The 22,990-nt window shown below is 40.9% G+C and overlaps 1 protein-coding gene across 2 annotated transcripts in view; it reads right to left on the minus strand.

The window, feature by feature from the left end:
- Positions 1-22,990, minus strand: part of FHIP1A (FHF complex subunit HOOK interacting protein 1A) — a 308,163-nt gene that overhangs the window by 224,809 nt on the left and 60,364 nt on the right. Inside the window, exon 2 of one of the 2 annotated variants that reach the window (XM_005217478.5) lies at positions 410-549. The exons of the other annotated variant lie outside the window; for it this stretch is intronic. The gene's annotated coding sequence lies outside the window, so the exon portion shown is untranslated. The remainder of the gene's footprint in view (positions 1-409; positions 550-22,990) is intronic. 2 annotated transcript variants of the gene reach the window in all.

A 22,990-nucleotide genomic window follows, 5' to 3' on the forward strand; every position in this document is an offset into this window, starting at 1 on the left:
GATAATTAAGATGCATATCTAACGAATAATTTCAGTGAGCATGTCTTGCATCTTCCTGTAAGTAAAAAGGCACTAAAATCATTAACTTGCAATGTTTATTTCTGTGATTAGCAGTTATCTTTTGATGTTTGACTACACGTTTTGTTTTGTTTTGTTTTAAAGCTCAACATGCCTACACATCCTGGCTCTTCCCTTACCTTCTGGAGCAGCTCCTCAGAGGTATCTGAGAGGCTGTCTCCCGGGCTATAGTCTTCAGTAAAGTCCCAGAATAAAACTTAATTCAAAACTCTCAAGTTGTGTTTTCCTTCCGTCAGCACTTGGATGTGTAAATTCAAGTAGGCTTATTTTTCTTTAATTTGTTACTGAACATTACTGAACACACATCAATAGTAACAAGAAAAGACATTACCTGTGATTACTCTCTTCACCAGCCTTCTGCTAGATTATGTTTGCTCACTTCACTCTATCGGAAGGGCAGAAAAGATTTTCCCAACACTTGGCACTGCTGGCAATTCCCAGAAGAATATTTCCAAAATCTACAGAAAACAACTAAAAAAAAAAGAGAGAGAGAGAGACCCACAGTCATCAATAAACTAAAAAAACCCAATCAATTTTTCTCCAGGTTTTCTCCCCTCCCAGCTACCGCCATTTGTTGTGCACTGAATGGCTCTGCCTGACATTGCACTAATTTTTTAAAAAAAATTATAAGCAAAAATTGAATCTTTATTTAGAAGTCTGAATGCTAGCCAAATATGACAGACTCCCACTGGGCAGCAGAAAGGAGAGAAGGATTCTTCTGTCCTCCAAGAGACGGTAAGTAATTATATACTTCTTTTAGAAGAGAAAAAAAAATGTGGAATTAAATAAACCCATATCCATGCATCAGCAACATAACATTATAATGAGAACAAAATATAAAATAGCAAGAAACTTCATAGGCTCCTTCTCTTTAAAGGTGTGATATTTGCCACATATTCCCAGGCACCTCTGACCTATTCAAATATTGACAGTTGAAAGTTCAATTTTTTGCCATCCCATGGGCAAAGTTTACTTTGGTTTTAGAGACAGATCTCATGTGATCATGCCTACCTGGGAAGATGTTTCACAGCACAGTTACATGGCTTCCTGACCATACATTCAGAAAAACGTGAGCTTGAAGAAGGCTGAGAAGGGACTTCCCTAGTGACACAGTGGCTAAGATGCAGTGCTTCTAGTACAAGGCCTGGGTTCCCAAAAAAGAAGAAGCTGGGAAATTGTCCCACCTAGGACGAACAGTACAGAGAACATAACCTAGAGGTGTCCTAGAGAGCACAGACTAACCCCAAGCATAGAGACCGCAAAAGGCCAAAAAACAGTGAAGTCGCTCAGTCGTGTCCAACTCTTTGCAACCCCATGGACTGTAGCCTACCAGGCTCCTCCGTCCATGGGATTTTCCAGGTTACGGTGAGCAATTCAAGTCAGAATCTACTCCTGATAGGGACAGAGTAAAGGGACAAAGTAGGTGATTAAACAGAATCCCTCTAGGGGACTATAAATAGAAAATATATGGGAGACCCCTGTAAGTTAATGATTACTCAAGAGAGAAGGTCTGCTTACCCACAAAACCAAGCAGGCTTGCTTAACACACAACCATGCAACAGAAGCATGAGACGTGCCCCAAAACAAGATAACAACGGTGGCATAAACCTCACATCCTCCCCAGTGAGCTCATTAAGTTAATGATCCCTAGGACATACTCTCTGCACACATAAAAAAAAAACAATAATTTGTGGACCTAGCTTGACCATGTAGAGACAAGAAAACTCTCCTGCCCAGCCTGGAAGAGGAGCTGATGATGGAAGTATGATGTCTACCCAAGAGAGACAAAGGAGCTCTTCTGCCCCTCCCTACTTTTCCTTTATTATAAAACTGTAGCCCAGTAAGTTCTTAGGGTGTGGCATTTCTCACCCACACACTTGTAAACCTCACAAATGTTCTATTCTAATAAGTCACTTCCTTATCTATCACTTTGTCTCTTGCTGAATTCTTTTCTCCACTGAGACATAAAGGACTGCTATACTGGAGCCCTTCAGAGGCCCCCCTGAAATGACACTACACAGTTTCAGTACAACAAATGTTCAGTCGCTAAATCGTTTCTGACTCTTTGCAACCCCATGTTCTTCAGCACACCAGGCTTCCCTGTTCATCATTATCTCCCGGAGATTGTGCAAACCCATGTCCATTCAGTTGATGATGCCATCCAACCATCTCATCCTCTGTCATCCCCTTCTCCTCCTGCCTTCAATCTTTCCCAGCATCAGGGTCTTTTCCAATGAGTCGGCTCTTTGCATCAGGTGGTCAAAGTACTGGAGTTTCAGCATCAGTCCTTCCAATGAATATTCAGGGTTGATATCCTTTAGGACTGACTGGTATAACAAATATACCAGCTCTTTTCAAAATCTCTGTGTAATAAGGACGCACCATTCATTAACATAATTTTTCTGTAACAGCCCAGTATATTAAAAGATGGTTCCCTAGAAGTCACTATAAGAGGTTTTGTGTGTATGTTTGACCTACAGATGCCTCAAAGGCTTGGGAAGTCGTTTCTTATAACACATGTTTGTTTCGTGAAAGGGATAAAGATGAAGAGAGGGACCTTAATGTGACCAAAGTCTTCAAAACTGGATACAGTTGTGGTAATGCCTGGGCACAGAAGAAGTGTGTATGGGGCCTGAGAGGCAAGGGATAACACTTCACATGCAAATAAACAAATTCACATTAAAATTTCTTCAGTACCTTCAAATCTGCCTTCTTCACTTGACTCCAATATTTAGCACCTATGACCTCAAAGTGTAATTCACAATCAAATCTCTGGGCATTTCATCTCAAGCAATTTTACAATGACTTACAAGTGAGAGAGAATTCTACTTCTTCCATAATCCCACATGAACTGTTTTATTATCAGGTACTGGAGAGAGACAGGCTCTCCTACTGCCTCTTAACGATTACAGATTGCTTCCAGATGCTTTTCAGGTGATGTCAAGCCTTTTCTCATTCTGAGACTCTTGAATTATGAAAGGGCATCTCTAATTCATGAGAAACACTCCTCCCACTTCAGTATCCATTACCATACATCCTGCCCTTTCCCTCCTTTACAGGCACTCACACACACATGCTTTTACTTGGCAGCAAGGCATCCCTATGTATCAGGAAGGGCTTACTGAGAATCACACACATGCTTTTACTTGGCAGCAAGGCATCCCTATGTATCAGGAAGGGCTTACTGAGAATCACTTATATTTTACCAGCAGGATTCCGCCAGCAGCCACGCTTCGAGACCTCAAAGGAAGCTGAGTTCCTTGAGAGTAATGCACAGGATAAGATGGAAAGCAAGGTTAAACGGAATTAAAGTAAATTGAAAGGACTCTCTTAAAATTCACTGGGTCTTTATAATTCTCTCCTTGTCACTTCCCTTAAAAACAAAATACATCTCCTGCTAATAAGGGGGTGAGGAGATGGCAGTTCACAATTGAGTCACACCCAAATCTCTGCCCAGGCAAGTGCTTTCCTTCTAACAAAACATTCTACCTCCACTTAACAAAATCAAATTCAGGTTCACAATCCTTCTATGCAATGGCTATGTCATTTCCCTAATTTCAAAACAGGGACAAATTTAAACCTCATTTGCAGATGGCATAAATTCAGTGAATTCAGACCTCTACTATGCTGAGTTCAGAAATCTGCTAATAGGTGGGGAGTGCACAAAAAGCACAGCAAACCATCAGATGAATGCTGTGCAGGTTGTGGGCGGAGAGGGGAAGATAATTAACAGCCACATCACAGATTTCTCCCTGTATCGGCAAAATGAATGCAGAGGGGCGTTTTCATAGGAGGTGTGGATTTTTCCATAGCATTGGATTAATTGACCCGTGCTATAATCAAGTGCTTTCCTGGAGAGTAATTAACAAACCAATCAATCAAGTACAAGCCTCAAACAATTCAAGAAGTTTTCAAATTCGTAGTGTTGACGATGAGTTGATTATTGAATAATTTCATTCTCCAAAAGAGCTGAACTGAGACAGGTTATGTGAAAACTTGCAGATAAGAACAAAATGTTCTACTGAGGCCCACAGTCTTCCCTGATTCCACTCAACCATAGTAATAATAATTCAAGAGTCTTAAAATGGATGGCCCTAAGCCCAATCCATGAATTTTATAGGTGACAAAAATAAGGCACAGGAAAGGGAGGGGACAGGGCTTCCCAGGTGGTGCTAGTGGTAAAGAAGCTGTCAGACAATGCAGGAGACATAAGAGATGCAGGTTCAATCCCTGGGTCTGGAAGATCCCCTGGAGGACAGCATGGCAACCCACTCCAATATTCTTGCCTGGAGAATCCCATGGACAGAGGAGACTTGTGGGCTACAGTCTATAGCGTCACAAAGACGCGGACACAACTGAAGAGACTTAGCATGCACAAGGTAGGTGACGTGTTCAAAATTAAATGCTGGTGAACAGTGAAGACAGAGGTAGAACCCATATCTTCTCTATGTCAAACTCACAATTCCTCAACTACCTACCCATTAAGTCCATTTCATTCCTTTTCAAGCTTTGTGGAAAGCTCAATCAAATGAAGCTTTAATCTTCAATTTCCATCCAACTGATTCCTAAGATTTTACACTAATTATATAGATTCTCTTCTTCACTCAAGAAACGCAGTGTTATTTGAATGCCTTGGGAAGGTCCCAATCACAAAATGAATGAGTGAACTGCAGTACATCACAGAGGAGGAAGAGCAGAGACTGCAGCCCTCTTAGAAATGAATGAAGAATGGTCAAAATGAAGAACAAAGGTGAACAAAGTCGAAATCTAAGCATTAAAGTGATATTTCCTGCAACAGCTACTCCTGCTTCTGAAAGAAAAAAAAAAGTAGTGGTTGTTGTTGTATTCAAGTAGATTTGGAAAATGCTACGTTCTAACATATCCCTCTTGATATTGGGTTTCCCTGGTGGCTCACATAGTAAAGAATCTGCCTGCAATGAGTTCAATCCTGGGCCAGGAAGATCCCCTTGAGAACAGAATGGCTACTCACTCCAGTATTCTTGCCTGGAGAATTTCATGGAGAGAGGAGCCCAGTCCACGGGCCACAGTACATTGGGTAACAAAGAGTCAGACACAATGGAATGACTTTCACTTTACTTGCTTCACTTACATTCTGAAATATGCCTCTTGGAATATTCACACAGTGCATTATTGTTAGGTTTATTAAGGCTCTGCTGCTGCTGCTGCTGCTGCTGCTGCTGCTAAGTCACTTCAGTTGTGTCCGACTCTGTGTGACCCCACGGACGGCAGCCTACCAGGCTCCCCCATCCCTGGTACTCTCCAGGCAAGAACACTGGAGTGGGTTGCCATTTCCTTCTCCAATGCATGAAAGTGAAAAGTGAGAGTGAAGTCGCTCAGTCATGTCTGACTCTCAGCGACCCCATGGACTGCAGCGCACCAGGCTTCTCCATCCATGGGATTTTCCAGGCAAGAATACGAGAGTGGTATTAAGGCTCTGCTGCTGCTGCTGCTGCTAAGTCGCTTCAGTCGTGTCCCACTCTGTGCGACCCCATAGACGGCAGCCCACCAGGCTCCCTCGTCCCTGGGATTCTCCAGGCAAGAACACTGGAGCGGGTTGCCATTTCCTTCTCCAGTGCATGAAAGTGAAAAGTCAGAGTGAAGTCACTTAGTTGTTCCCGACTCTTAGCGACCCCATGGACTGCAGCCTACCAGGCTCCTCCGTCCATGGGATTTTCCAGGCAAGAGTACTGGAGTGGGGTGCCATTGCCTCCTCCGATTAAGGCTCTAAGAAGGCCTAAAAAAAGAAGCCCACTTAGTTTTGTTTCATATGCTTCTCAATCTTATTTGCCATCTTTGGTTTACAGATCCTGTACTGACATCCTCCAAGAAGCACCCTTCAGGAAGCACACAAATCATTTTTGATGAATAACAATGACACTCATTAAGCAATATTTGAAAGGCAATACCAAAGAATGCTCAAAGTACCACATAATTGCACTCATCTCACACACTAGTAAAGTAATGCTCAAAATTCTCTAAGCCAGGCTTCAGCAATACGTGAATCATGAACTTCCAGATGTTCAAGCTGGTTTTAGAAAAGGCAGAGGAACCAGAGAGCAAATTGCCAACATGCGCTGGATCATCGAAAAAGGAAGAGAGTTCCAGAAAAACATCTATTTCTGCTTTATTGACTATGCCAAAGCCTTTGACTGTGTGGATCACAACAAACTGTGGAAAATTCTGAAAGAGATGGGAATACCAGACCACCTGACCTGCCTCTTGAGAAACCTATATGCAGGTCAGGAAGCAACAGTTAGAACTGGACATGGAACAACAGACTGGTTCCAAATAGGAAAAGGAGTACATCAAGGCTGTGTATTATCACCCTGCTTATTTAACTTCTATGCAGAGTATATCATGAGAAACGCTAGGCTGGAAGAGGCACAAGCTGGAATCAAGATTGCCGGGAGAAATATCAATAACCTCAGATATGCAGATGACACCACCCTTATGGCAGAAAGTGAAGGGGAACTAAAAAGCCTCTTGATGAAAGTGAAAGTGGAGAGTGAAAAACTTGGCTTAAAGCTCAACATTCATAAAACGAAGATCATGGTATCTGGTCCCATCACTTCATGGGAAACAGATGGGGAAACAGTGGAAACAGTGTCAGACTTTATTTTTGGGGGCTCCAAAATCACTGCAGATGGTGACTGCAGCCATGAAATTAAAAGACGCTTACTCCTTGGAAGGAAAGTTATGACCAATCTTGATAGCATATTGAAAAGCAGAGACATTACTTTGCCAACAAAGGTCCATCTAGTCAAGACTATGGTTTTTCCTGTGGTCATGTATGAATGTGAGAGTTGGACTGTGAAGAAGGCTGAGTGCCAAAGAATTGATGCTTTTGAACTGCGGTTTTGGAGAAGACTCTTGAGAGACCCTTGGACTGCAAGGATATCAAACCAGTCCATCCTAAAGGAAATCAGTCCTGAATGTTCATTGGAAAGACTGATGCTGAAGCTGAAACTCCAGTACTTTGGCCACCTGATGTGAAGAGCTGACTCATTTGAAAAGACACTTTCCCTTTTCACTTTCATGCATTGGAGAAGGCAATGGCAACCCACTCCAGTGTTTTTGCCTGGAGAATCCCAGGGACGGTGGAGCCTGGTAGGCTGCTGTCTCTGGGGTTGCACAGAGTCGGACACGACTGAAGCGACTTAGCAGCATAGTTGATTTTGGAGAAGACTCTTGAGAGTCCCTTGGACTGCAAGGAGATCCAACCAGTCCATTCTGAAGGAGATCAGCCCTGGGTGTTCTTTGGAAGGAATGATGCTAAAGCTGAAACTCCAGTACTTTGGCCACCTCATGGGAAGAGTTGACTCACTGGAAAAGACCCTGATGCTGGGAGGGATTAGGGGCAGGAGGAGAAGGGGACAACAGAGGATGAGATGGCTGGATGGCATCATCGACTCGATGGACATGAGTCTGAGTGAACTCCGGGAGTTGATGATGGACAGGGAGGCCAGGGGTGCTGCGATTCATGGGGTCGCAAAGAGTCAGACACGACTGAGCAACTGAACTGAACTGAAGATATATTCAAATTATACCTCCCAGAGACTGTACCTATTCATAAATGAGCAAAACATTTTTAACAAATAAATGAACATATCATATACACTGTTCTGCACCTTGCATTTTTCACCGAACAGCATATACTGGCAATGTTTCCAAAATGATACATAAAGAGATTCACTGCTATGTTTGTGTATGACGACACAGGTTTCTAACGTAAACTGCACAGTTTTCTAACAGCAGCTGTTAATGCAATGTATTAATTCAGTCTCCCACGGATGAACATTTTGGTTGTTTCTAATCTTTAGCCATTTTATAAACACTACACTACAATTAGTATCTTTGAACATAAATCACTTTCTCATGCATGTAACACATATGTATATGTAGGATACATGCATAGTATATATGAATGTATGTATATCTATAGGAATGTATTTGTACACTTATCTAGGATAAACTTCTAGAACTGGAGTTGAGTCAAGGAATATGAATTTTTTCATACTACTGTTGTTTCGTTACTAAGTCATATCCGACTCTTTTTCAAGGCCACCAGACTCCTCGGTCCATGGGATTTTCCAGGCAAGAATACTGGAGTGGGATACCATTTCCTTTTCCAGGGGATCTTCCCAACCCAGAGATCGAACCAGTATCTCCTGCTTGGCAGGTGGATTCTTCATCACTGAGCCATGTGGGAAGCCCTTTTCATACTATCAGTTCAGTTCAGTTCAGTTGCTCAGTCGTGTCCGACTCTTTGCGACCCCATGAATTGCAGCACGCCAGGCCTCCCTGTCCATCACCAACTCCCGGAGTTCACTCAGACTCACGTCCATCGAGTCGGTGATGCCATCCAGCCATCTCATCCTCCGTCATCCCCTTCTCCTCCTGCCCCCAATCCCTCCCAGCATCAGGGTCTTTTCCAATGAGTCAACTCTTCGCATGAGGTGGCCAAAGTACTGGAGCTTCAGCTTTAGCATCAGTCCTATAGATTTTGCCAAACTACCCACAAAAGACACTATTGTTTTGCACTCATTCCATCTACAGAATAGGTTATGCAATTTCTTAATCTCTGCCCATCAGTGATAAATGGTACCTCGGTTTAGTTGTAATGTGCATATCTTTTAAAATGAGCAGGTTCAGCACCTTCTCAATATGTTTGAAAGACGCCATTATTTTTCTTCCTATAGACTATTTGTATCCTTTGTCCATTTTTCTACTGGGTTGTTGGGATTGTTCTTATGGATCTGTAGAAACTCTTCATTAGGGAAATTAGTCCCTTTGCAGGATGAGAAGCAAAAATTTTCTCCCAATTATCTTAGTCTTCCTTTATGCAGGATTTTTTTCTGTTAGTTTTCTAAAGTAATCAAGTTTATCAATCTCTTTTACGGCTTCTCTTTTTTCTCTCTTACTTAGGCCATATGTACTCCAAGATTATAAAATAACTTTCCCATGCTTTCTTCCATAAAATATTTTTTAAATTTCTGTTTAACATAGATCAATTTTGCTTAACACTTGAGATACTGTTCTAAATAGCCTTTTCTTTCCCTACTCCAGATGGCCACCTGGTTATCCGACCACTATTTATTGAACAGAGCATCTTTCTCCAATTAACTTGAAATGCCATCTTTTGTCATATACTAAACATGACATTTAGTAATACAAATGTTTCAATTATTATAATCTTGCAGCATGTTTTAATCTCTTCTCAGAAATGGCTGAGCTGTTCATGCTTACTTATTTTTCCATATGAGCGCAGAATAAGGCTGTTTAGCCCCTGAAAATCTTGTTATTTTTAGTGGAACTGCATTAAACATACACGTTAATTTAAGGAGAACCAGCATCTCTATATCTCATATCATTTATGTATCCCCTTCAGGAGCATTTTTCAATACCTTCATACATATCTTACGTATTTCTTAAGTTTATTCTTAGGTTATTTAATACTTTTTTATGGTAATTGTTTTTTCTTTCACTACATTTAAACTCTACACATGGACATCACCAGATGGTCAATACCAAAATCAGACTGATTATATTCTTTGCAGCCAAAGATGGAAAAGCTTTATACAGTCAGCAAAAACAAGACCTGAAGCAGACTGTACCTCAGATCACGAACTCTTTATTGCAAAATTCAGACTTAAATTGAAGAATGTAGTGAAACCCACTAGCCCATTCAGGTATGACCTTTATCAAATCCCTTACGATTATACAGTGGACGTGACAAATAGTTTCAAGGGATTAGATTTCTGATAGAGTGCCTAGAGAACTATGGACAGAGGTTGGTGACATTGTACAGGAGGCAGTGATCAAGACCATCCCCAAGAAAAAGAAATGCAAAAAGGCAAAATGGTTGTCTGAGGAGGGCTTACAAATAGCTGGCAAGAAAAGAGAAGTGAGAGGCAAAGGAGAAAAGGTAAGATATATCCATTGAAATGCAGAGTTGCAAAGAAGAGCAAGGAGAGAAAAAAGAAAGCCTTCTTCAAAGATCAATGCAAAGAAATAGAGGAAAACAATAGAGTGGCACCCCACTCCAGTATTCCTGCCTGGAAAATCCCATGGATAGAGGAGCCTGGTAGGCTGCAGTCCATGGGGTCGCTGAGGGTCGGACATGACTGAGCGACTTTACTTTCACTTTTCACTTTCATGCATTGGAGAAGGAAATGGCAACCCACTCCAGTGTTCTTGCCTGGAGAATGCCAGGGCAGTGGAGCCTGGTGGGCTGCCGTCTATGGGGTCACACAGAGTCGGACATGACTGAAGTGACTTAGCAGTAGCAGTAGCAGAAATCTCTTCAAGAAAATTAGAGATACCAAGGGAATATTTCATGCAAAGATGGGCTCAATAAAGGACAGTAACAGTATGGACCTAACAGAAGCAGAAGAGATTAAGAAAAGGTGGCAAGAATACACAGAAGAACTAAACAAAAAAAGATCCTAATGACCCAGATAACCATGATGGTGTGATCACTCACCTAGAGCCAGACATTCTGGAATGTGAAGTCAAGTGGCCTTAGGAAGCATCACGAAGAACAAAGCTAGTGGAGGTGATGGTGTTGCAGTTGAGCTACTGCAAATCCTAAAAGATGATGCTATTAAACTGATGAACTCAACATACTAGCAAATTTGTAAAACTAAGCAGTGGCCACAGGACTAGAAAAAGTCAGTTTTCATTCCAATTCCAAAGAAAGGCAATGCCAAAGAATGCTCAAACTACTGCACAACTGCACTCATTTCACATGCTAGCAAGGTATGCTCAAAATCCTTTAAGCTAGGCTTCAACAATATGTTGAACTGAGAACTTTCAGACGTATAAGCTGGATTTAGAAAAGGCAGAGAAACCAGAGATCAAACTGCCAACATCCGTTGGATCAAAGAAAAAGCAAGATAATTCCAGAAAAACATCTACTTCTGCTTCACTGACTACACTAAAGCCTTGAACTGTGTGGATCACAACAAATTGTGGAAAACTCTTAAAGAGATGGGAATACTGGACCACCTAACCTGCCTCCTAAGAAATCTGTATGCAAGTCAAGAAGCAACAGTTAGAACCAGACATGGAACAACGGATTTGTTCCAAATTGACAAAGGAGTACATCAAGGCTGTATAATGTCACTCTATTTAACTTCTAAGCAGAGTATACCATGCAAGCTGCCAGGCTGAATGAAGCACAAGCTGGAATCAAGATTGCCAGGAGAAATATCAATAACCTCAGATATGCAGATGACACCACCCTTATGGCAGAAAGTGAAGAAGAACTAAAGAGCCTCTTGATGAAAGTGAAAGAGGAGAGTGAAAAAGCTGGCTTAAAACTCAACATTCAAAAAATGAAGATCATGGCATCCAGTCCCATCACTTCATGGCAAATAGATGGAGAAACAATGGAAACAGTGAGAGACTTTATTTTGCGGGGCTCCTAAATCACTGCAGATGGTGACTACAGTCATGAAATTAAAAGATGCTTGCTCCTTCGAAGAAAAGGTATCACAAGCCTAGACAGCATATTAAAAAGCACAGATATCACTTTGGTGACACAGGTCCATAGGGTCAAAGCTATGGTTCTTCTAGTAGTCATGTATGGATATGAGAGTTGGACTATAAAGAAAGCTAAGTGCCAAAGAATTGATGCTTTTGAACTGTGGTGTTGGAGAAGACTCTTGAGAGTCCCTTGGACTGCCAGGAGATCCAACCAGTCAATCCTAAAGGAAATCAGTCCTGAATACTCATGGAAGGACTGATGCTGAAGCTGAAACTCTAATACTTTGGCTACCTGACGCGAAGAAGTGACTCACTGGAAAAGACCCTGACGCTGGAAAAGATTGGAGGTAGGAGGAGAAGGGGACAACAGAGGATGGATGACATGGTTGGTTGGACAGCATCACCAACTTGATGGACATGAATCTGAGCAAGCTCCAGGAGTTGGTGATGAACAGGGAAGGCTGGCATGCTGCAGTCCATGGGGTGGCAAAGAGTTAGACATGATTGAGTGACTGAACTGAACTGAACATTTAAACTAGTTGCTTGTATATCCAAAAGGTATGAATGTTGAATATTATTTTGACATCCTGGCACATTTATAAATATGATTACTCTTTATAGTTAATTTTTCATTTGATTCCATGGAGTATTCTAGTCATACATTACTATTCATCAAACCTCTCTAACTTCTTTTTCATTCTATTGTTCACCTGCATTAACTTGTGATTCCAAAATACCATTAATAAACAGCGAAAACAGTAGATATCTTTATTTTGTTTCTGATTTTAACGGTCACAAATTTCCTGTTAAGCCTGAGACGGTTTTTAGGTTGAGAAGAACATAGTTTACTAAGGATATTTTCCTACTAAATTTTGAGGGTTTTAAAAAAGAAATCAATAATCAATATTGAATTTGCTCACATGCCTTTTCTAAAAATGATATGATTTTTTTCTATTTATATTTAACAAGATGATATCTTTAATAAGCTTCGTACCACTGAACCTTTCTGCATTCCTACAACAGTCCTCACTTGTTATGGCATGTTGTTCTTTCAGTGCAAAATGCATATCAAAGGGCATCTCACCCCATCCTCTAAGCCACCGCAAGAGGTGTGCGCTGGCACCACGGCTGCACTGGCCCTCACCCCCTGTAACCCCGCTCTCCCCGCTGCTCTGCCTCTTATGCAGTGCCTGCCAGACTTGCTGCTCCCTGAGATCTTTCCCCAGGAATCCTCAAATACCCTTCCGCTCTTCATGTACCTCTCTGCCGACACGGCACCTCCACACAGAGGCCCTCTGTCTACTGTCGACCATGTAAAACAGACAGGAATCACCTTCCTATCTTGTCACTCTATCCCTGAACCCATTCTATTTTTCTCTGTAGCAACCGTCACCATCCAGCATCTTATATTTCACTTCTGTTATTTTATATTCCATCTCCCCAGTAGCATGCAAGCTCCGTTGAGAGCAGGAGTTTTGTCTGCTTTGCTCACTGCTCATTTTCCAGCACCGAGGATAAGCCTGGCACACAGAAATTAATATTTGTTGAATGAAGGAACAAACAAATGAATGAACAAATGAGCACTCATTTTATAGACAAGAAAGCCGAAGCTAAAAGAGATGAAGTCAAATCATACAGTGGCAGAGCTAGGACTGAAACCCAAGTCAAACCTCCAACTCCCTGCCCTTTACCCTTGAAACAAATGACAGGTGATTTTAGGCCATGGAAAATGCTCATATATCTTATGAATACTAAAGTACTATTCATGGGACTTCCCTGGCAGTCCAGTGGTTAAGACTCCATGCTTCCCATGTAGGGGGCACAGGTTTAATCTCTGGTCAGGGAACTGAGATCCTAGCTGCTGCGGGTATGGCCAAAAAAATAGTAATTATAAAAATGAAGTGCAAGTTAGAGATGCCATTGAGAGACGGCCCTGTTAAATGAATTAAGTAAGCAAAAGAACTAGAAGATGGCCTCCACAGACTGGTTCTGGAGCCCAAGGGGGTAATCTCCAACACTACACTGTCCAACAACGTCACCTTTAGCCATGTAAGGTTACTGAAACTTGGAATGTGGCTTCTGCGACTAAGGGACTCAACATTTATTTCATTTTAATTAATTGAAGTCTAAAATTGATACTGATTCAGTTACTAGAACAACTTGGGTGTGAAACTACTTTTTCAACTATACATTTTATGCAATCTCAACAGAGATCAAGCATTTCTGGTGAAAAGCAGGCATTCAAATATAGAGCTGCTTTAAATATAAAATCCTCACCAGAGTTCAAAGATGGAGCATGAAAAGAGAATGTAAAAGATCTCATTAATAATATGTTCATTTTAAAAATGTGTATTTGGTTGCGCCGGGTCGCAGCACATGGCATCTTTTATCGCAGCCTGTAGGTTCTTCAGTTGCAGCACGCGACTTCTGGGTTGCAGCCTGTGGGATCTAGTTCCTCTGAGCAGGCATGGAACCCAGGCCCCCTGCATTGCGAATGTGTAGTCTTAGCCATTGGACCACCAGGGGAGTCACCCACAATATGTCCATATTGATTACATGTTGGAAAAACAACACTTTGGACAGATTAGATTAAATAAAATACATTACTAAAATTAAAAAAAAAAGAAAAGAAGGTAGCCTCTAAAGAATTCCCTGGAAAATACGGTCATTATATTAAGGCAGCTCTCCTCTCCCAACACTTATGAGCCTCACAGCAAGCCTCCCAAGGCTCTGACCTTCATCCACACATGTCCTTGTGTAGCCAGAGGGTAAAACTGATGTTTCAAGGCCACATGGTCATTGAACATGTGTGTACTGCTGCAGCTGGCAGACACAAGTACTGGAAGCACACTCTGCCAGGGACTAGCCATATTACGGCCAATAGAGATACCAAGAGCCTGGCTTTGAAAAATTATTTGCTTGGGACTTCCCTGGTGGTTCAGTGGCTAAAACTCCACACTTACAATGCAGGGGGTCCAGGTTCAATCCCTGGTCAAGGAATCAGACTGCACATGTTGCAATCTAATCTAAACATCTAAAGACCCTGCATAGTGATTGTGGTTTAATCACTAAGTTGCGTCCGCCTCTTGCAACCCCATGGACTATAGCCCACCAGGCTCCTCTGTCCATAAAATTCTCCAGTCAAGAATACTGGAGTGGGTCGCCATTTCCTTCTCCTGGGTCGGATCTTCCCCGACCCAGGAATCAAATCCAGGTCTCCTGCATTGCAGGCAGATTCTTTACCAACTGAGCTACAAGGGAAGCTCCATGCCACAATGAAAATCAAAGATCCCAAGTACCCACAACTAAGATCCAGCACAGATAAATAAATACTTTTTTTAAATTAATAAATGTGTATGTACTTAAAATTGAAAAAAAGAAAGAAAATTATTTGCTCCTTTAAAGCTAAGACTCTCTTTTGGTTTCAACAGGACAACCTATAATCAAATATTCTTCACAATCTTTTCCCTCTGCCATCATTGGGACATTTTCTTGAACCAATTTTAAGCTAAAAACAAAATTTCAGAAATCATTTCTGACATTAAACAGTATCTTTCTTTTTTATTTTTTTTTCCAGCATTCAATCAAACCCTGTATTTTAAATCTGTGGGGCTGATCCAACACTGCAATGTGTCACATTTAATTCCATCCGTGTACAGTGTAATGAACAAAGATTTGAGCTAGTGAGGCATAACTAAATGTTTTGAACCTGTGAACTGAAAAAGCAAGGCTCATTTGTGTTATTTCTAAATAGTAAATAAAATCATTTCCAACATCCCACTATCAAATGACAGTAATTTTTCTACCGGCACACACTTGAGGAATGCCACAAAAGGACTTTTCTAACAGTTCGTTTTATTGTTGTGCATAACCTTCTAAATATCTCTCTGCTGGCTTCTATTCAAAGATAAATGGAAGGCAGTAAAATTTATGGAAAATGTATTCAGCTGCTTAAAATACATCAACCAAAAGAAAAAAGATTTTAAGGCTGTATTAAGTTGGGAAATTATATCTCCTTCACTGAGTCTCTGGTTTCAATGACAGGGGACGAAACCAACAGATCCATCAAGTTTCCTGTTCCCTCCTGTGCAGAGCCCAGTTCTCCTATTTCAAACTCTCACCTTGGTCAAGGCCAGAGTAAACACCTGTCTTTCACATTTTTACACAACGTCACTTTGTGCGCCACAAACACAAGCTCTCATACCAAGGAGGAAGCACATTCCAGTACACGGAACAAATGCCCATTAGACCAGTCTGTTGACTGTTCCCTTGACTTGCTCGGCTGTCAAGATAATGAAGGGAAGAAAAAGATCTTTCTGTAAAACTGTAAATGGTAACCTTATAAGTGTGCCCTTTAAGCTATTCACACAGAGAAAGGTTAAATAAAACTTCAGTTAAGGTTTAAAATTGAGCTAAAAATATTATTTTCTAGCACTTGAGCAACATATTGCAAGATCTTACTAAAATATGAGTATTAAAGTGAAGTCAACCGGTCAGTTCTTACATTTTCATGGATCAAGGAAGAAACTTTAGAGGGATTTTTTTTTTTTAACTAACATTTCAAAGATACCATACTCTATAAAATAAAAAAGAAAATGACAGTTGTACCAGTTTGCTAAGTCGCTTCAGTCGTGTCCGACTCTGTGCGACCCCATAGACAGCAGCCCATGAGGCTGCCCCGTCCCTGGGATTCTCCAGGCAAGAACACTGGAGTGGGTTGCCATTTCCTTCTCCAATGCATGAAAGTGAAAAGTGAAAGTGAAGTTGCTCAGTCGTGTCCGACTCTCAGCGACCCCATGGACTGCAGCCCACCAGGCTCCTCCATCCATGGGATTTTCCAGGCAAGAGTGCTGGAATGGGGTGCCATTGCCTTCTCCATGTACCAGTTTAGAAATGCCTGAAAATAGAGAAGTGAGGGAATTTAAACAGAATAACTATTTTAAACTATTTGGCTTCCCTGGCGGTTCAGCTGGTAAAGCATCCGCTTGCAATGCCAGACCTGGGGTTCAATCCCTGGGTTGGGTAGATCCCCTGGAGAAGGGAACAGCTACCCACTCCAGTATTCTGGCCTGGAGAATTCCATGGATGGGGTCTCAGAGAGTCGGACATGACTGAGCAACTTTCACTTTCAAAGACACTGGCATTCCACTTCTTGGTGTGAGTCCTTGTGTGCTTGTGTAATGTATTGTAAAAATAGAGAAATGAGGGAGTCTAAATAGCGTAATTATTTTAAAAGGAGACTAAAGTCTTTAAATTTAAAAAGAGTAGTATTGAACTTCCCTGGCAGTCCAGTGGTTAAGAATCCATCTGCCAATGCAGGGGACCCTGGGCTGGGAAGATTCCACAAGTACCAGGACATCTCAGACGACTGCACGCCACAGCCACTGGCCTGCACGCCCCGGAGCCCGCACTCTGCGGTGAGAGGCCCACGCACCGCAGCTAGACAGCAGCCGCTGCTCACAACCGGAAAAGCCTACACGCAGCAGCCAAGACCCAACACAGCCAAATAAACAAGTAAATGATAAGTAACTTTTTGAAAATAAGATTAGTATTGAGAAAAATTCACCTTAATAAAACTCAGCTTAATATAAGAACATAATATACTCATATTGCATAATACCATTTCAAATTTCACTTAGTCCTTTCTCTATCCCTAGACTTCCAGGGATCTCTATAAATATTGTCCATTTACCAGTATAAAAGAAAAAGGCACTGCTATTATCATTTTCAAACACATAAGAGATTTAAGTGACAAAAAAAAAAAAAGAGAGAAAAGATATGAAGTTTCAGGATATTTCAAAGCAAAGAAAACAGGAAGTATACTTTTTCAGCTTGGGTTTTTTAAGGCAATGAGGGTGAAACATACAATAAAAATTAAAATATACGCAATATAGTTCAGGCTTAAGCAAGCAAACAGTCCTGGATTTTATTGGCCAACAGTCTTGCCACACACTTACAGGAAAAACACACTTGGTAGAATGCCAAATTCCTACTCCAACATTCAAAAATACATTTTTATATCCAATTTTATATCAACTGCATGTTTTATAATTCTAACAAACAGACTAACATCAAGCATTACCACTCTCATTTTTGTCTTCGAATCAGAGAAGCAAGAAATGTTGAGAAGCATGAAGTAGCTGACAAATTCTAACTTTCATATGAAACCTCTAACTGAAAACAGTAAGACAAAGAAGTGAGAGAAGTCACTACAAAAATATTGAGCAAGAGGAAAAGACCCACCGTTTTCAGAGGTGGGCTCAGAAAGGAACGTGCAGGCAACATCCTGGGCAGTCACGGGGCACACTGTACGTGTCTCTATTTTATCTATTTATATGTTTATCCCCCGTGGAGGCCCTGGTCTCCTTCAAGGCACGGACCTGGCTTTATATATCATCCTGGCCTATCAGCGACTGAATTCAAATAAATAAACCAAGTGCTGAGTCATTAACCTTTCTTAAATTCTCTTGACAAAAAATATTCACAGCATTTGTGTTATGCAAATTTCATCTCAATTAGAAAGGTACCAAAAGAAAAGTATGGCCTGAACACATGTTAAAAGCCAAATGGCAGGAAAAGGGGTTTTTTAAATTATTGAAGTAAAAGTATTCTGAAGTCAGATCATGAGTCACTGGACTCTAACATAAGGTGATATGTTTTACAATAAACAATAAGCCATGTAATCACATAGGTATTTATTTCCTAACTCGAAATATGTCCAGAGTCCTCAACTCTCCAGACAGGTGAATATACAACCTCAAAACACCCATCAACTTCTGAGTGGTGTCTGGGACAGCTGACTGACATGCTGTCGAAACTTACTTTCTTTATTTAGAGGCAAATAGATTCTATAATACTAGGTCCCACAGTAGGGAGCATGAATTTAGAGTGCTGGGGTTTCATCCTTATGAAAAAAAATACAGTAGTGTTTTTTAAAAGAATGATCTCAGGAGACATTCAGAGTTAAAAGGAACTTGAACTTTGGGGAAGTATGGAGGCCTGCTCTGCTCCTAGCCTCAGGTATTTGAATCTATTCTGCTTCTTCCAAGAAATGTAAGACACTACCATGAGCTGAGAGACTGAACATGGCCCCAGAGCTCCTGACCAAGCACCTGCCCCTCATCTCCCTTAGTCTTCTCCACACCTGCATCCATCGATTCCTCTGAGATCAAAGCAACAAAAAATCCCACACAAGTAAAAATGTGATCTTTGGCCTTGCATTTTGAAAGGTCAAGTCCACACTAGCCAGCGTTCGAGGCAATTATCTATAATAAAGGGCTTCCTTGATAGCTCAGTTGGTAAAGAATCCACCTGCAATGCAGGAGAAAATCATGCCCGCTGTCTTCACCTCACAAATTAAAATCTTAAAGCAAAAGGGCAAAGGGGCAACAGATCAAAGAAGAAAAAGAGAACTTTAGTAGAAGAATGCAGAAGACAAAGATATTACTATTAATCTATGCAGCAAAAGCAGTTCTAAGAGGAAAGTTCATAGCAGTAGACCTCAGGAAACAATCTCAGACAACCTAACCTTACACTTACAGCAACCGGAGAAAGAAGAAATAAACAAAATCCAAAGTTAGTATAAGGAAAGAAAGCATAAAGATCAGAACAGAAATAAATGAAATAGGAGACTTTAAGAGAGAATAGCATTGAAACATGTATAGGACCATATGTGAAATAGATGAGCAGTCCAAATTCGATGCATGAAGCAGGGCACTCAAAGCTGGTGCACTGGGACCACCCAGAGGGATGGGGGGGGGGGGTGGGTGGGACAGGGGGACACATGTACACCCGTGGCTGATTCATGTCAGTGTATGGCAAAAATCACCAACATATGGTAAAGTAATTAGCCTCCAATTAAAATAAATAAATTAATTTAAAAAAACAAAACAGAAAAGATCAAAGAAACAAAAAGCTGGTTCTTTGAAAAGAAAAAACTGATAAACCTTTAGCCTGACTCATCTAGACTAAAAGGGAGAGTGCTCAAATCAATAAAATCAAATACAAAAGAGGAAAAGTTATAACCAACACCACAGAAATATAAAGGATCAGAAGACACTACTACAATCAATTATACATCAAGGAAATGGACATCCTGGAAGAAACTGAAAAATTCTTAGAAAGGGACAATTTCCCAAGATTGAAGCAAGGAGAAACAGAAAATATGAAGACTTATTACCAGTATTCAAACTAAATCAGTAATTTTAAAACTCCCAACAAACAGAAGTTCAGGACCAGATGGCTTCACAGGTGAATTCTATCAAACATTTAGAGAACAGTCAACACCCATCCTTCTGAAACTATCCCAAAAATCCACAGAAGAAGAAACACTTCCAAACTCATTCTATGAGACCACCATCACCCTGATACCAAAACCAGACAAGGAGATCACAAAAAAAGAAAACTACAGGCCAATATCACTGATGAATACAGATGCAAAATTCCTCAACAAAGGGACTTTACTGATAATTCAGTGGTTAAGAATCTGCCTTGCAATGCAGAGGATGCAGGTTGAATCCGTGATCAGGGAACTAAGATCCTACATGCTGTGCTGTGCTTAGTCCCTCAGGTGTCCAACTCTTATGACCCCACAGACTGTAGCCTGCCAGGCTCCTCTGTCCATGGAATTCTCCAGGCAAAAATACTGAAGTGGGTGGCCATGCCTCCTCCAGGGGATCTTCCCAACCCAGGAATCGAAACCAGGTCTCTCGCATCTCAGGCAGATTCTTTACCATCTGAGCCACCAGAGAAGCCCAAGATCCTACACGCCGTGGAGCAATTGAGCCCAAATGCCACAACTAGAGAGTCCCAGTGCCACAACAAAAGATCCCACACGACACATCAAAGATCCCAAGGGCCAAAACTAAGACCCAACACAACCAAACAAATAAACAAACATCCTCAATAAAATACTAGCAAACTTATTGCAACAATGCGTTAAAAAGTTCATACACCATCCTTGATTAGAATTTATCCCAGGAGTGCAAGGGTTTTTCAATATCTGCAAATCAATGTGCACGCGTGCCTGCTAAGTGACTTCAGTCATGTCCAATTCTTTGTGACCCTATGGACCATAGGCCACCAGGCTCCTCTGTCCATGGTATTCAATACCCACTTATGATAAAACTCTCTAGAAAGTGAGCATAGAGAGAACCTACCTCAACATAATAAAAGCCATATATGACAAACCTACAGCAAACATCACTCTCAATGGTGAAAAGCTGAAAGCATTTCCTCTAAGATCAGGAATAAGATGAGGTTATCCAGTCTTGCCGCTTTTATTCAACATAATAATAGTTTTGGAAGTCCTAGCCACTGCAATAAGAGAACAAAAGGAAATAAAAGGAACCCAAACTGGAAAGGAAGAAAAAAACTGTCACCATTTATAGTATGCTATACACAGAAAATCCTAAAGTTGCCACTAGAAAAATACTAAATCTCATCAATGAATTCAGTAAAGTTTCAGGATACAAAATTAATAGAGAGAAACCTGTTGCATTTCTACATATTAACAATTAAATATCAGAAAGAAAAATTAAGAAAACATTAAAATTTTTAAATCTCACTTAAAGACCAACACAGATGGAAAGATATACTTGTCTTAGACTGGAAGAATCAAAATTGTTAAAATGACTATACTACCCAAGCAATCTACAGATTCAATGCAATTCCTATCAAATTACCAGTGGCATTTTTCACAGAATGGGAACAAAAAAATTTTTTTATTTGTATGGAAACACAAAGGCCTCAAAGAGCCAAATCAATCTTGAGAAAGGAGAACCGAGCTGGAGGAATCACACTCTCTAACTTCAGACTATACTACAAAGTTACTATAATCAAAACACTATGGTACTGGCACCAAAAAAGACATATAGTTCAATGGAATCAGATAGAAAGCCCAGAAATAAACCCACTCACTTACGGTCAATTAATCTATGACAAAGGAGACAAGAATATAAAATATAGAAAAGACGGTCTCTTCAATAAGAGGTACTGGGAAAACTAGCCAGTCACATGTAAAAGTATGAAATTAGAACATTATCTAATACCATATACAAAACTTAACTTAAAATGGATTCAAGACCTAAATGTTAAGACTGGATACTACAAAACTGCTGGAGGAAACCATAGGAAGAACACTCTTTGACATAAATCACAGCAATATTTTTTGGACCCATCTCCTAGAGTAATGGAAACAGAAACAAAAATAAACAAATGGGACCTAATTAAACTTTCAAGCTTTTGAACAGCAAAGGAAACCATAAATAAAACTAAAAGGCAACCTACAGAATGGGAGAAAATATTTACAAAGAATGCCGTGGACAGGGGCTTAATGTCCAAAACATACAAACAGCTCATACAACCCAAAAACAACAGCAGCAAAAACAGCCCAATCAAAAAATAGTCAGAAGACTTAAAAAATCATTTCTCCAAAGAAATCATACAGATGGCCAACAGGCACATGAAAAGATGCTCAACATCACTAACTGTTAGAGAAATGCAAATCAAAACCACAATGAGGTATCACCTCACACAGGTCATAATGGCATCATCAAAAACTCTGCAAATAATACATGTTGGAGAGTGTGGAGAAAAGGGAACCCTTACACACTGTTGGTGAGAATGTAAATTTGTGCAGCCACTATAAAGAACACTATGGAGTTTCCTCAAAAAACTAAAAATAGAATTACTATCACTTCAGTTCAGTCACTCAGTCGTTTCCGACTCTTTGCGACTCCATGAATCACAGCATGCCTGGCCTCCCTGTCCATCACCAACTCCCGGAGTTTACCCAAACTCATGTCCATCAAGTTGGTGATGCCATCCAGCCATCTCATCCTCTATCGTCCCCTTCTCCTCTTGACACCAGTCCCTCCCAGCATCAGGGTCTTTTCCAATGAGTCAACTCTTCGCATGAGGTGGCCAAAGTATTGGAGTTTCATTTCAGCATCAGTCCTTCCAATGAACACCCAGGACTGATCTCCTTTAGGATGGACTGGTTGGATCTCCTTGCAGTCCAAGGGACTCTCAAGAGTCTTCTCCAACACCACTGTTCAAAAGCATCAATTCTTCAGCGCTCAGCTTTCTTCACAGTCCAACTCTCACATCCATACATGACCACAGGAAAAACCATAGCCTTGACTAGACAGACCTTTGTTGGCAAAGTAATGTCTCTGCTTTTGAATATGCTACCTAGGTTGGTCATAACTTTCCTTCCAAGGAGTAAGCGTCTTTTAATTTCATGGCTGCAGTCACCATCTGCAGTGATTTTGGAGCCCCCAAAAATAATGTCTGACACTGTTTCCACTGTTTCCCCATCTATTTGCCATGAAGTGATGGGACCGGATGCCATGATCTTCATTTTCTGAATGCTGAGCTTTAAGCCAACTTTTTCACTCTCCTC

This window comes from Bos taurus, chromosome 17 (genome assembly GCF_002263795.3).
Source record: "Bos taurus isolate L1 Dominette 01449 registration number 42190680 breed Hereford chromosome 17, ARS-UCD2.0, whole genome shotgun sequence".
Classification (NCBI taxonomy): Eukaryota; Metazoa; Chordata; class Mammalia; order Artiodactyla; family Bovidae; genus Bos; species Bos taurus.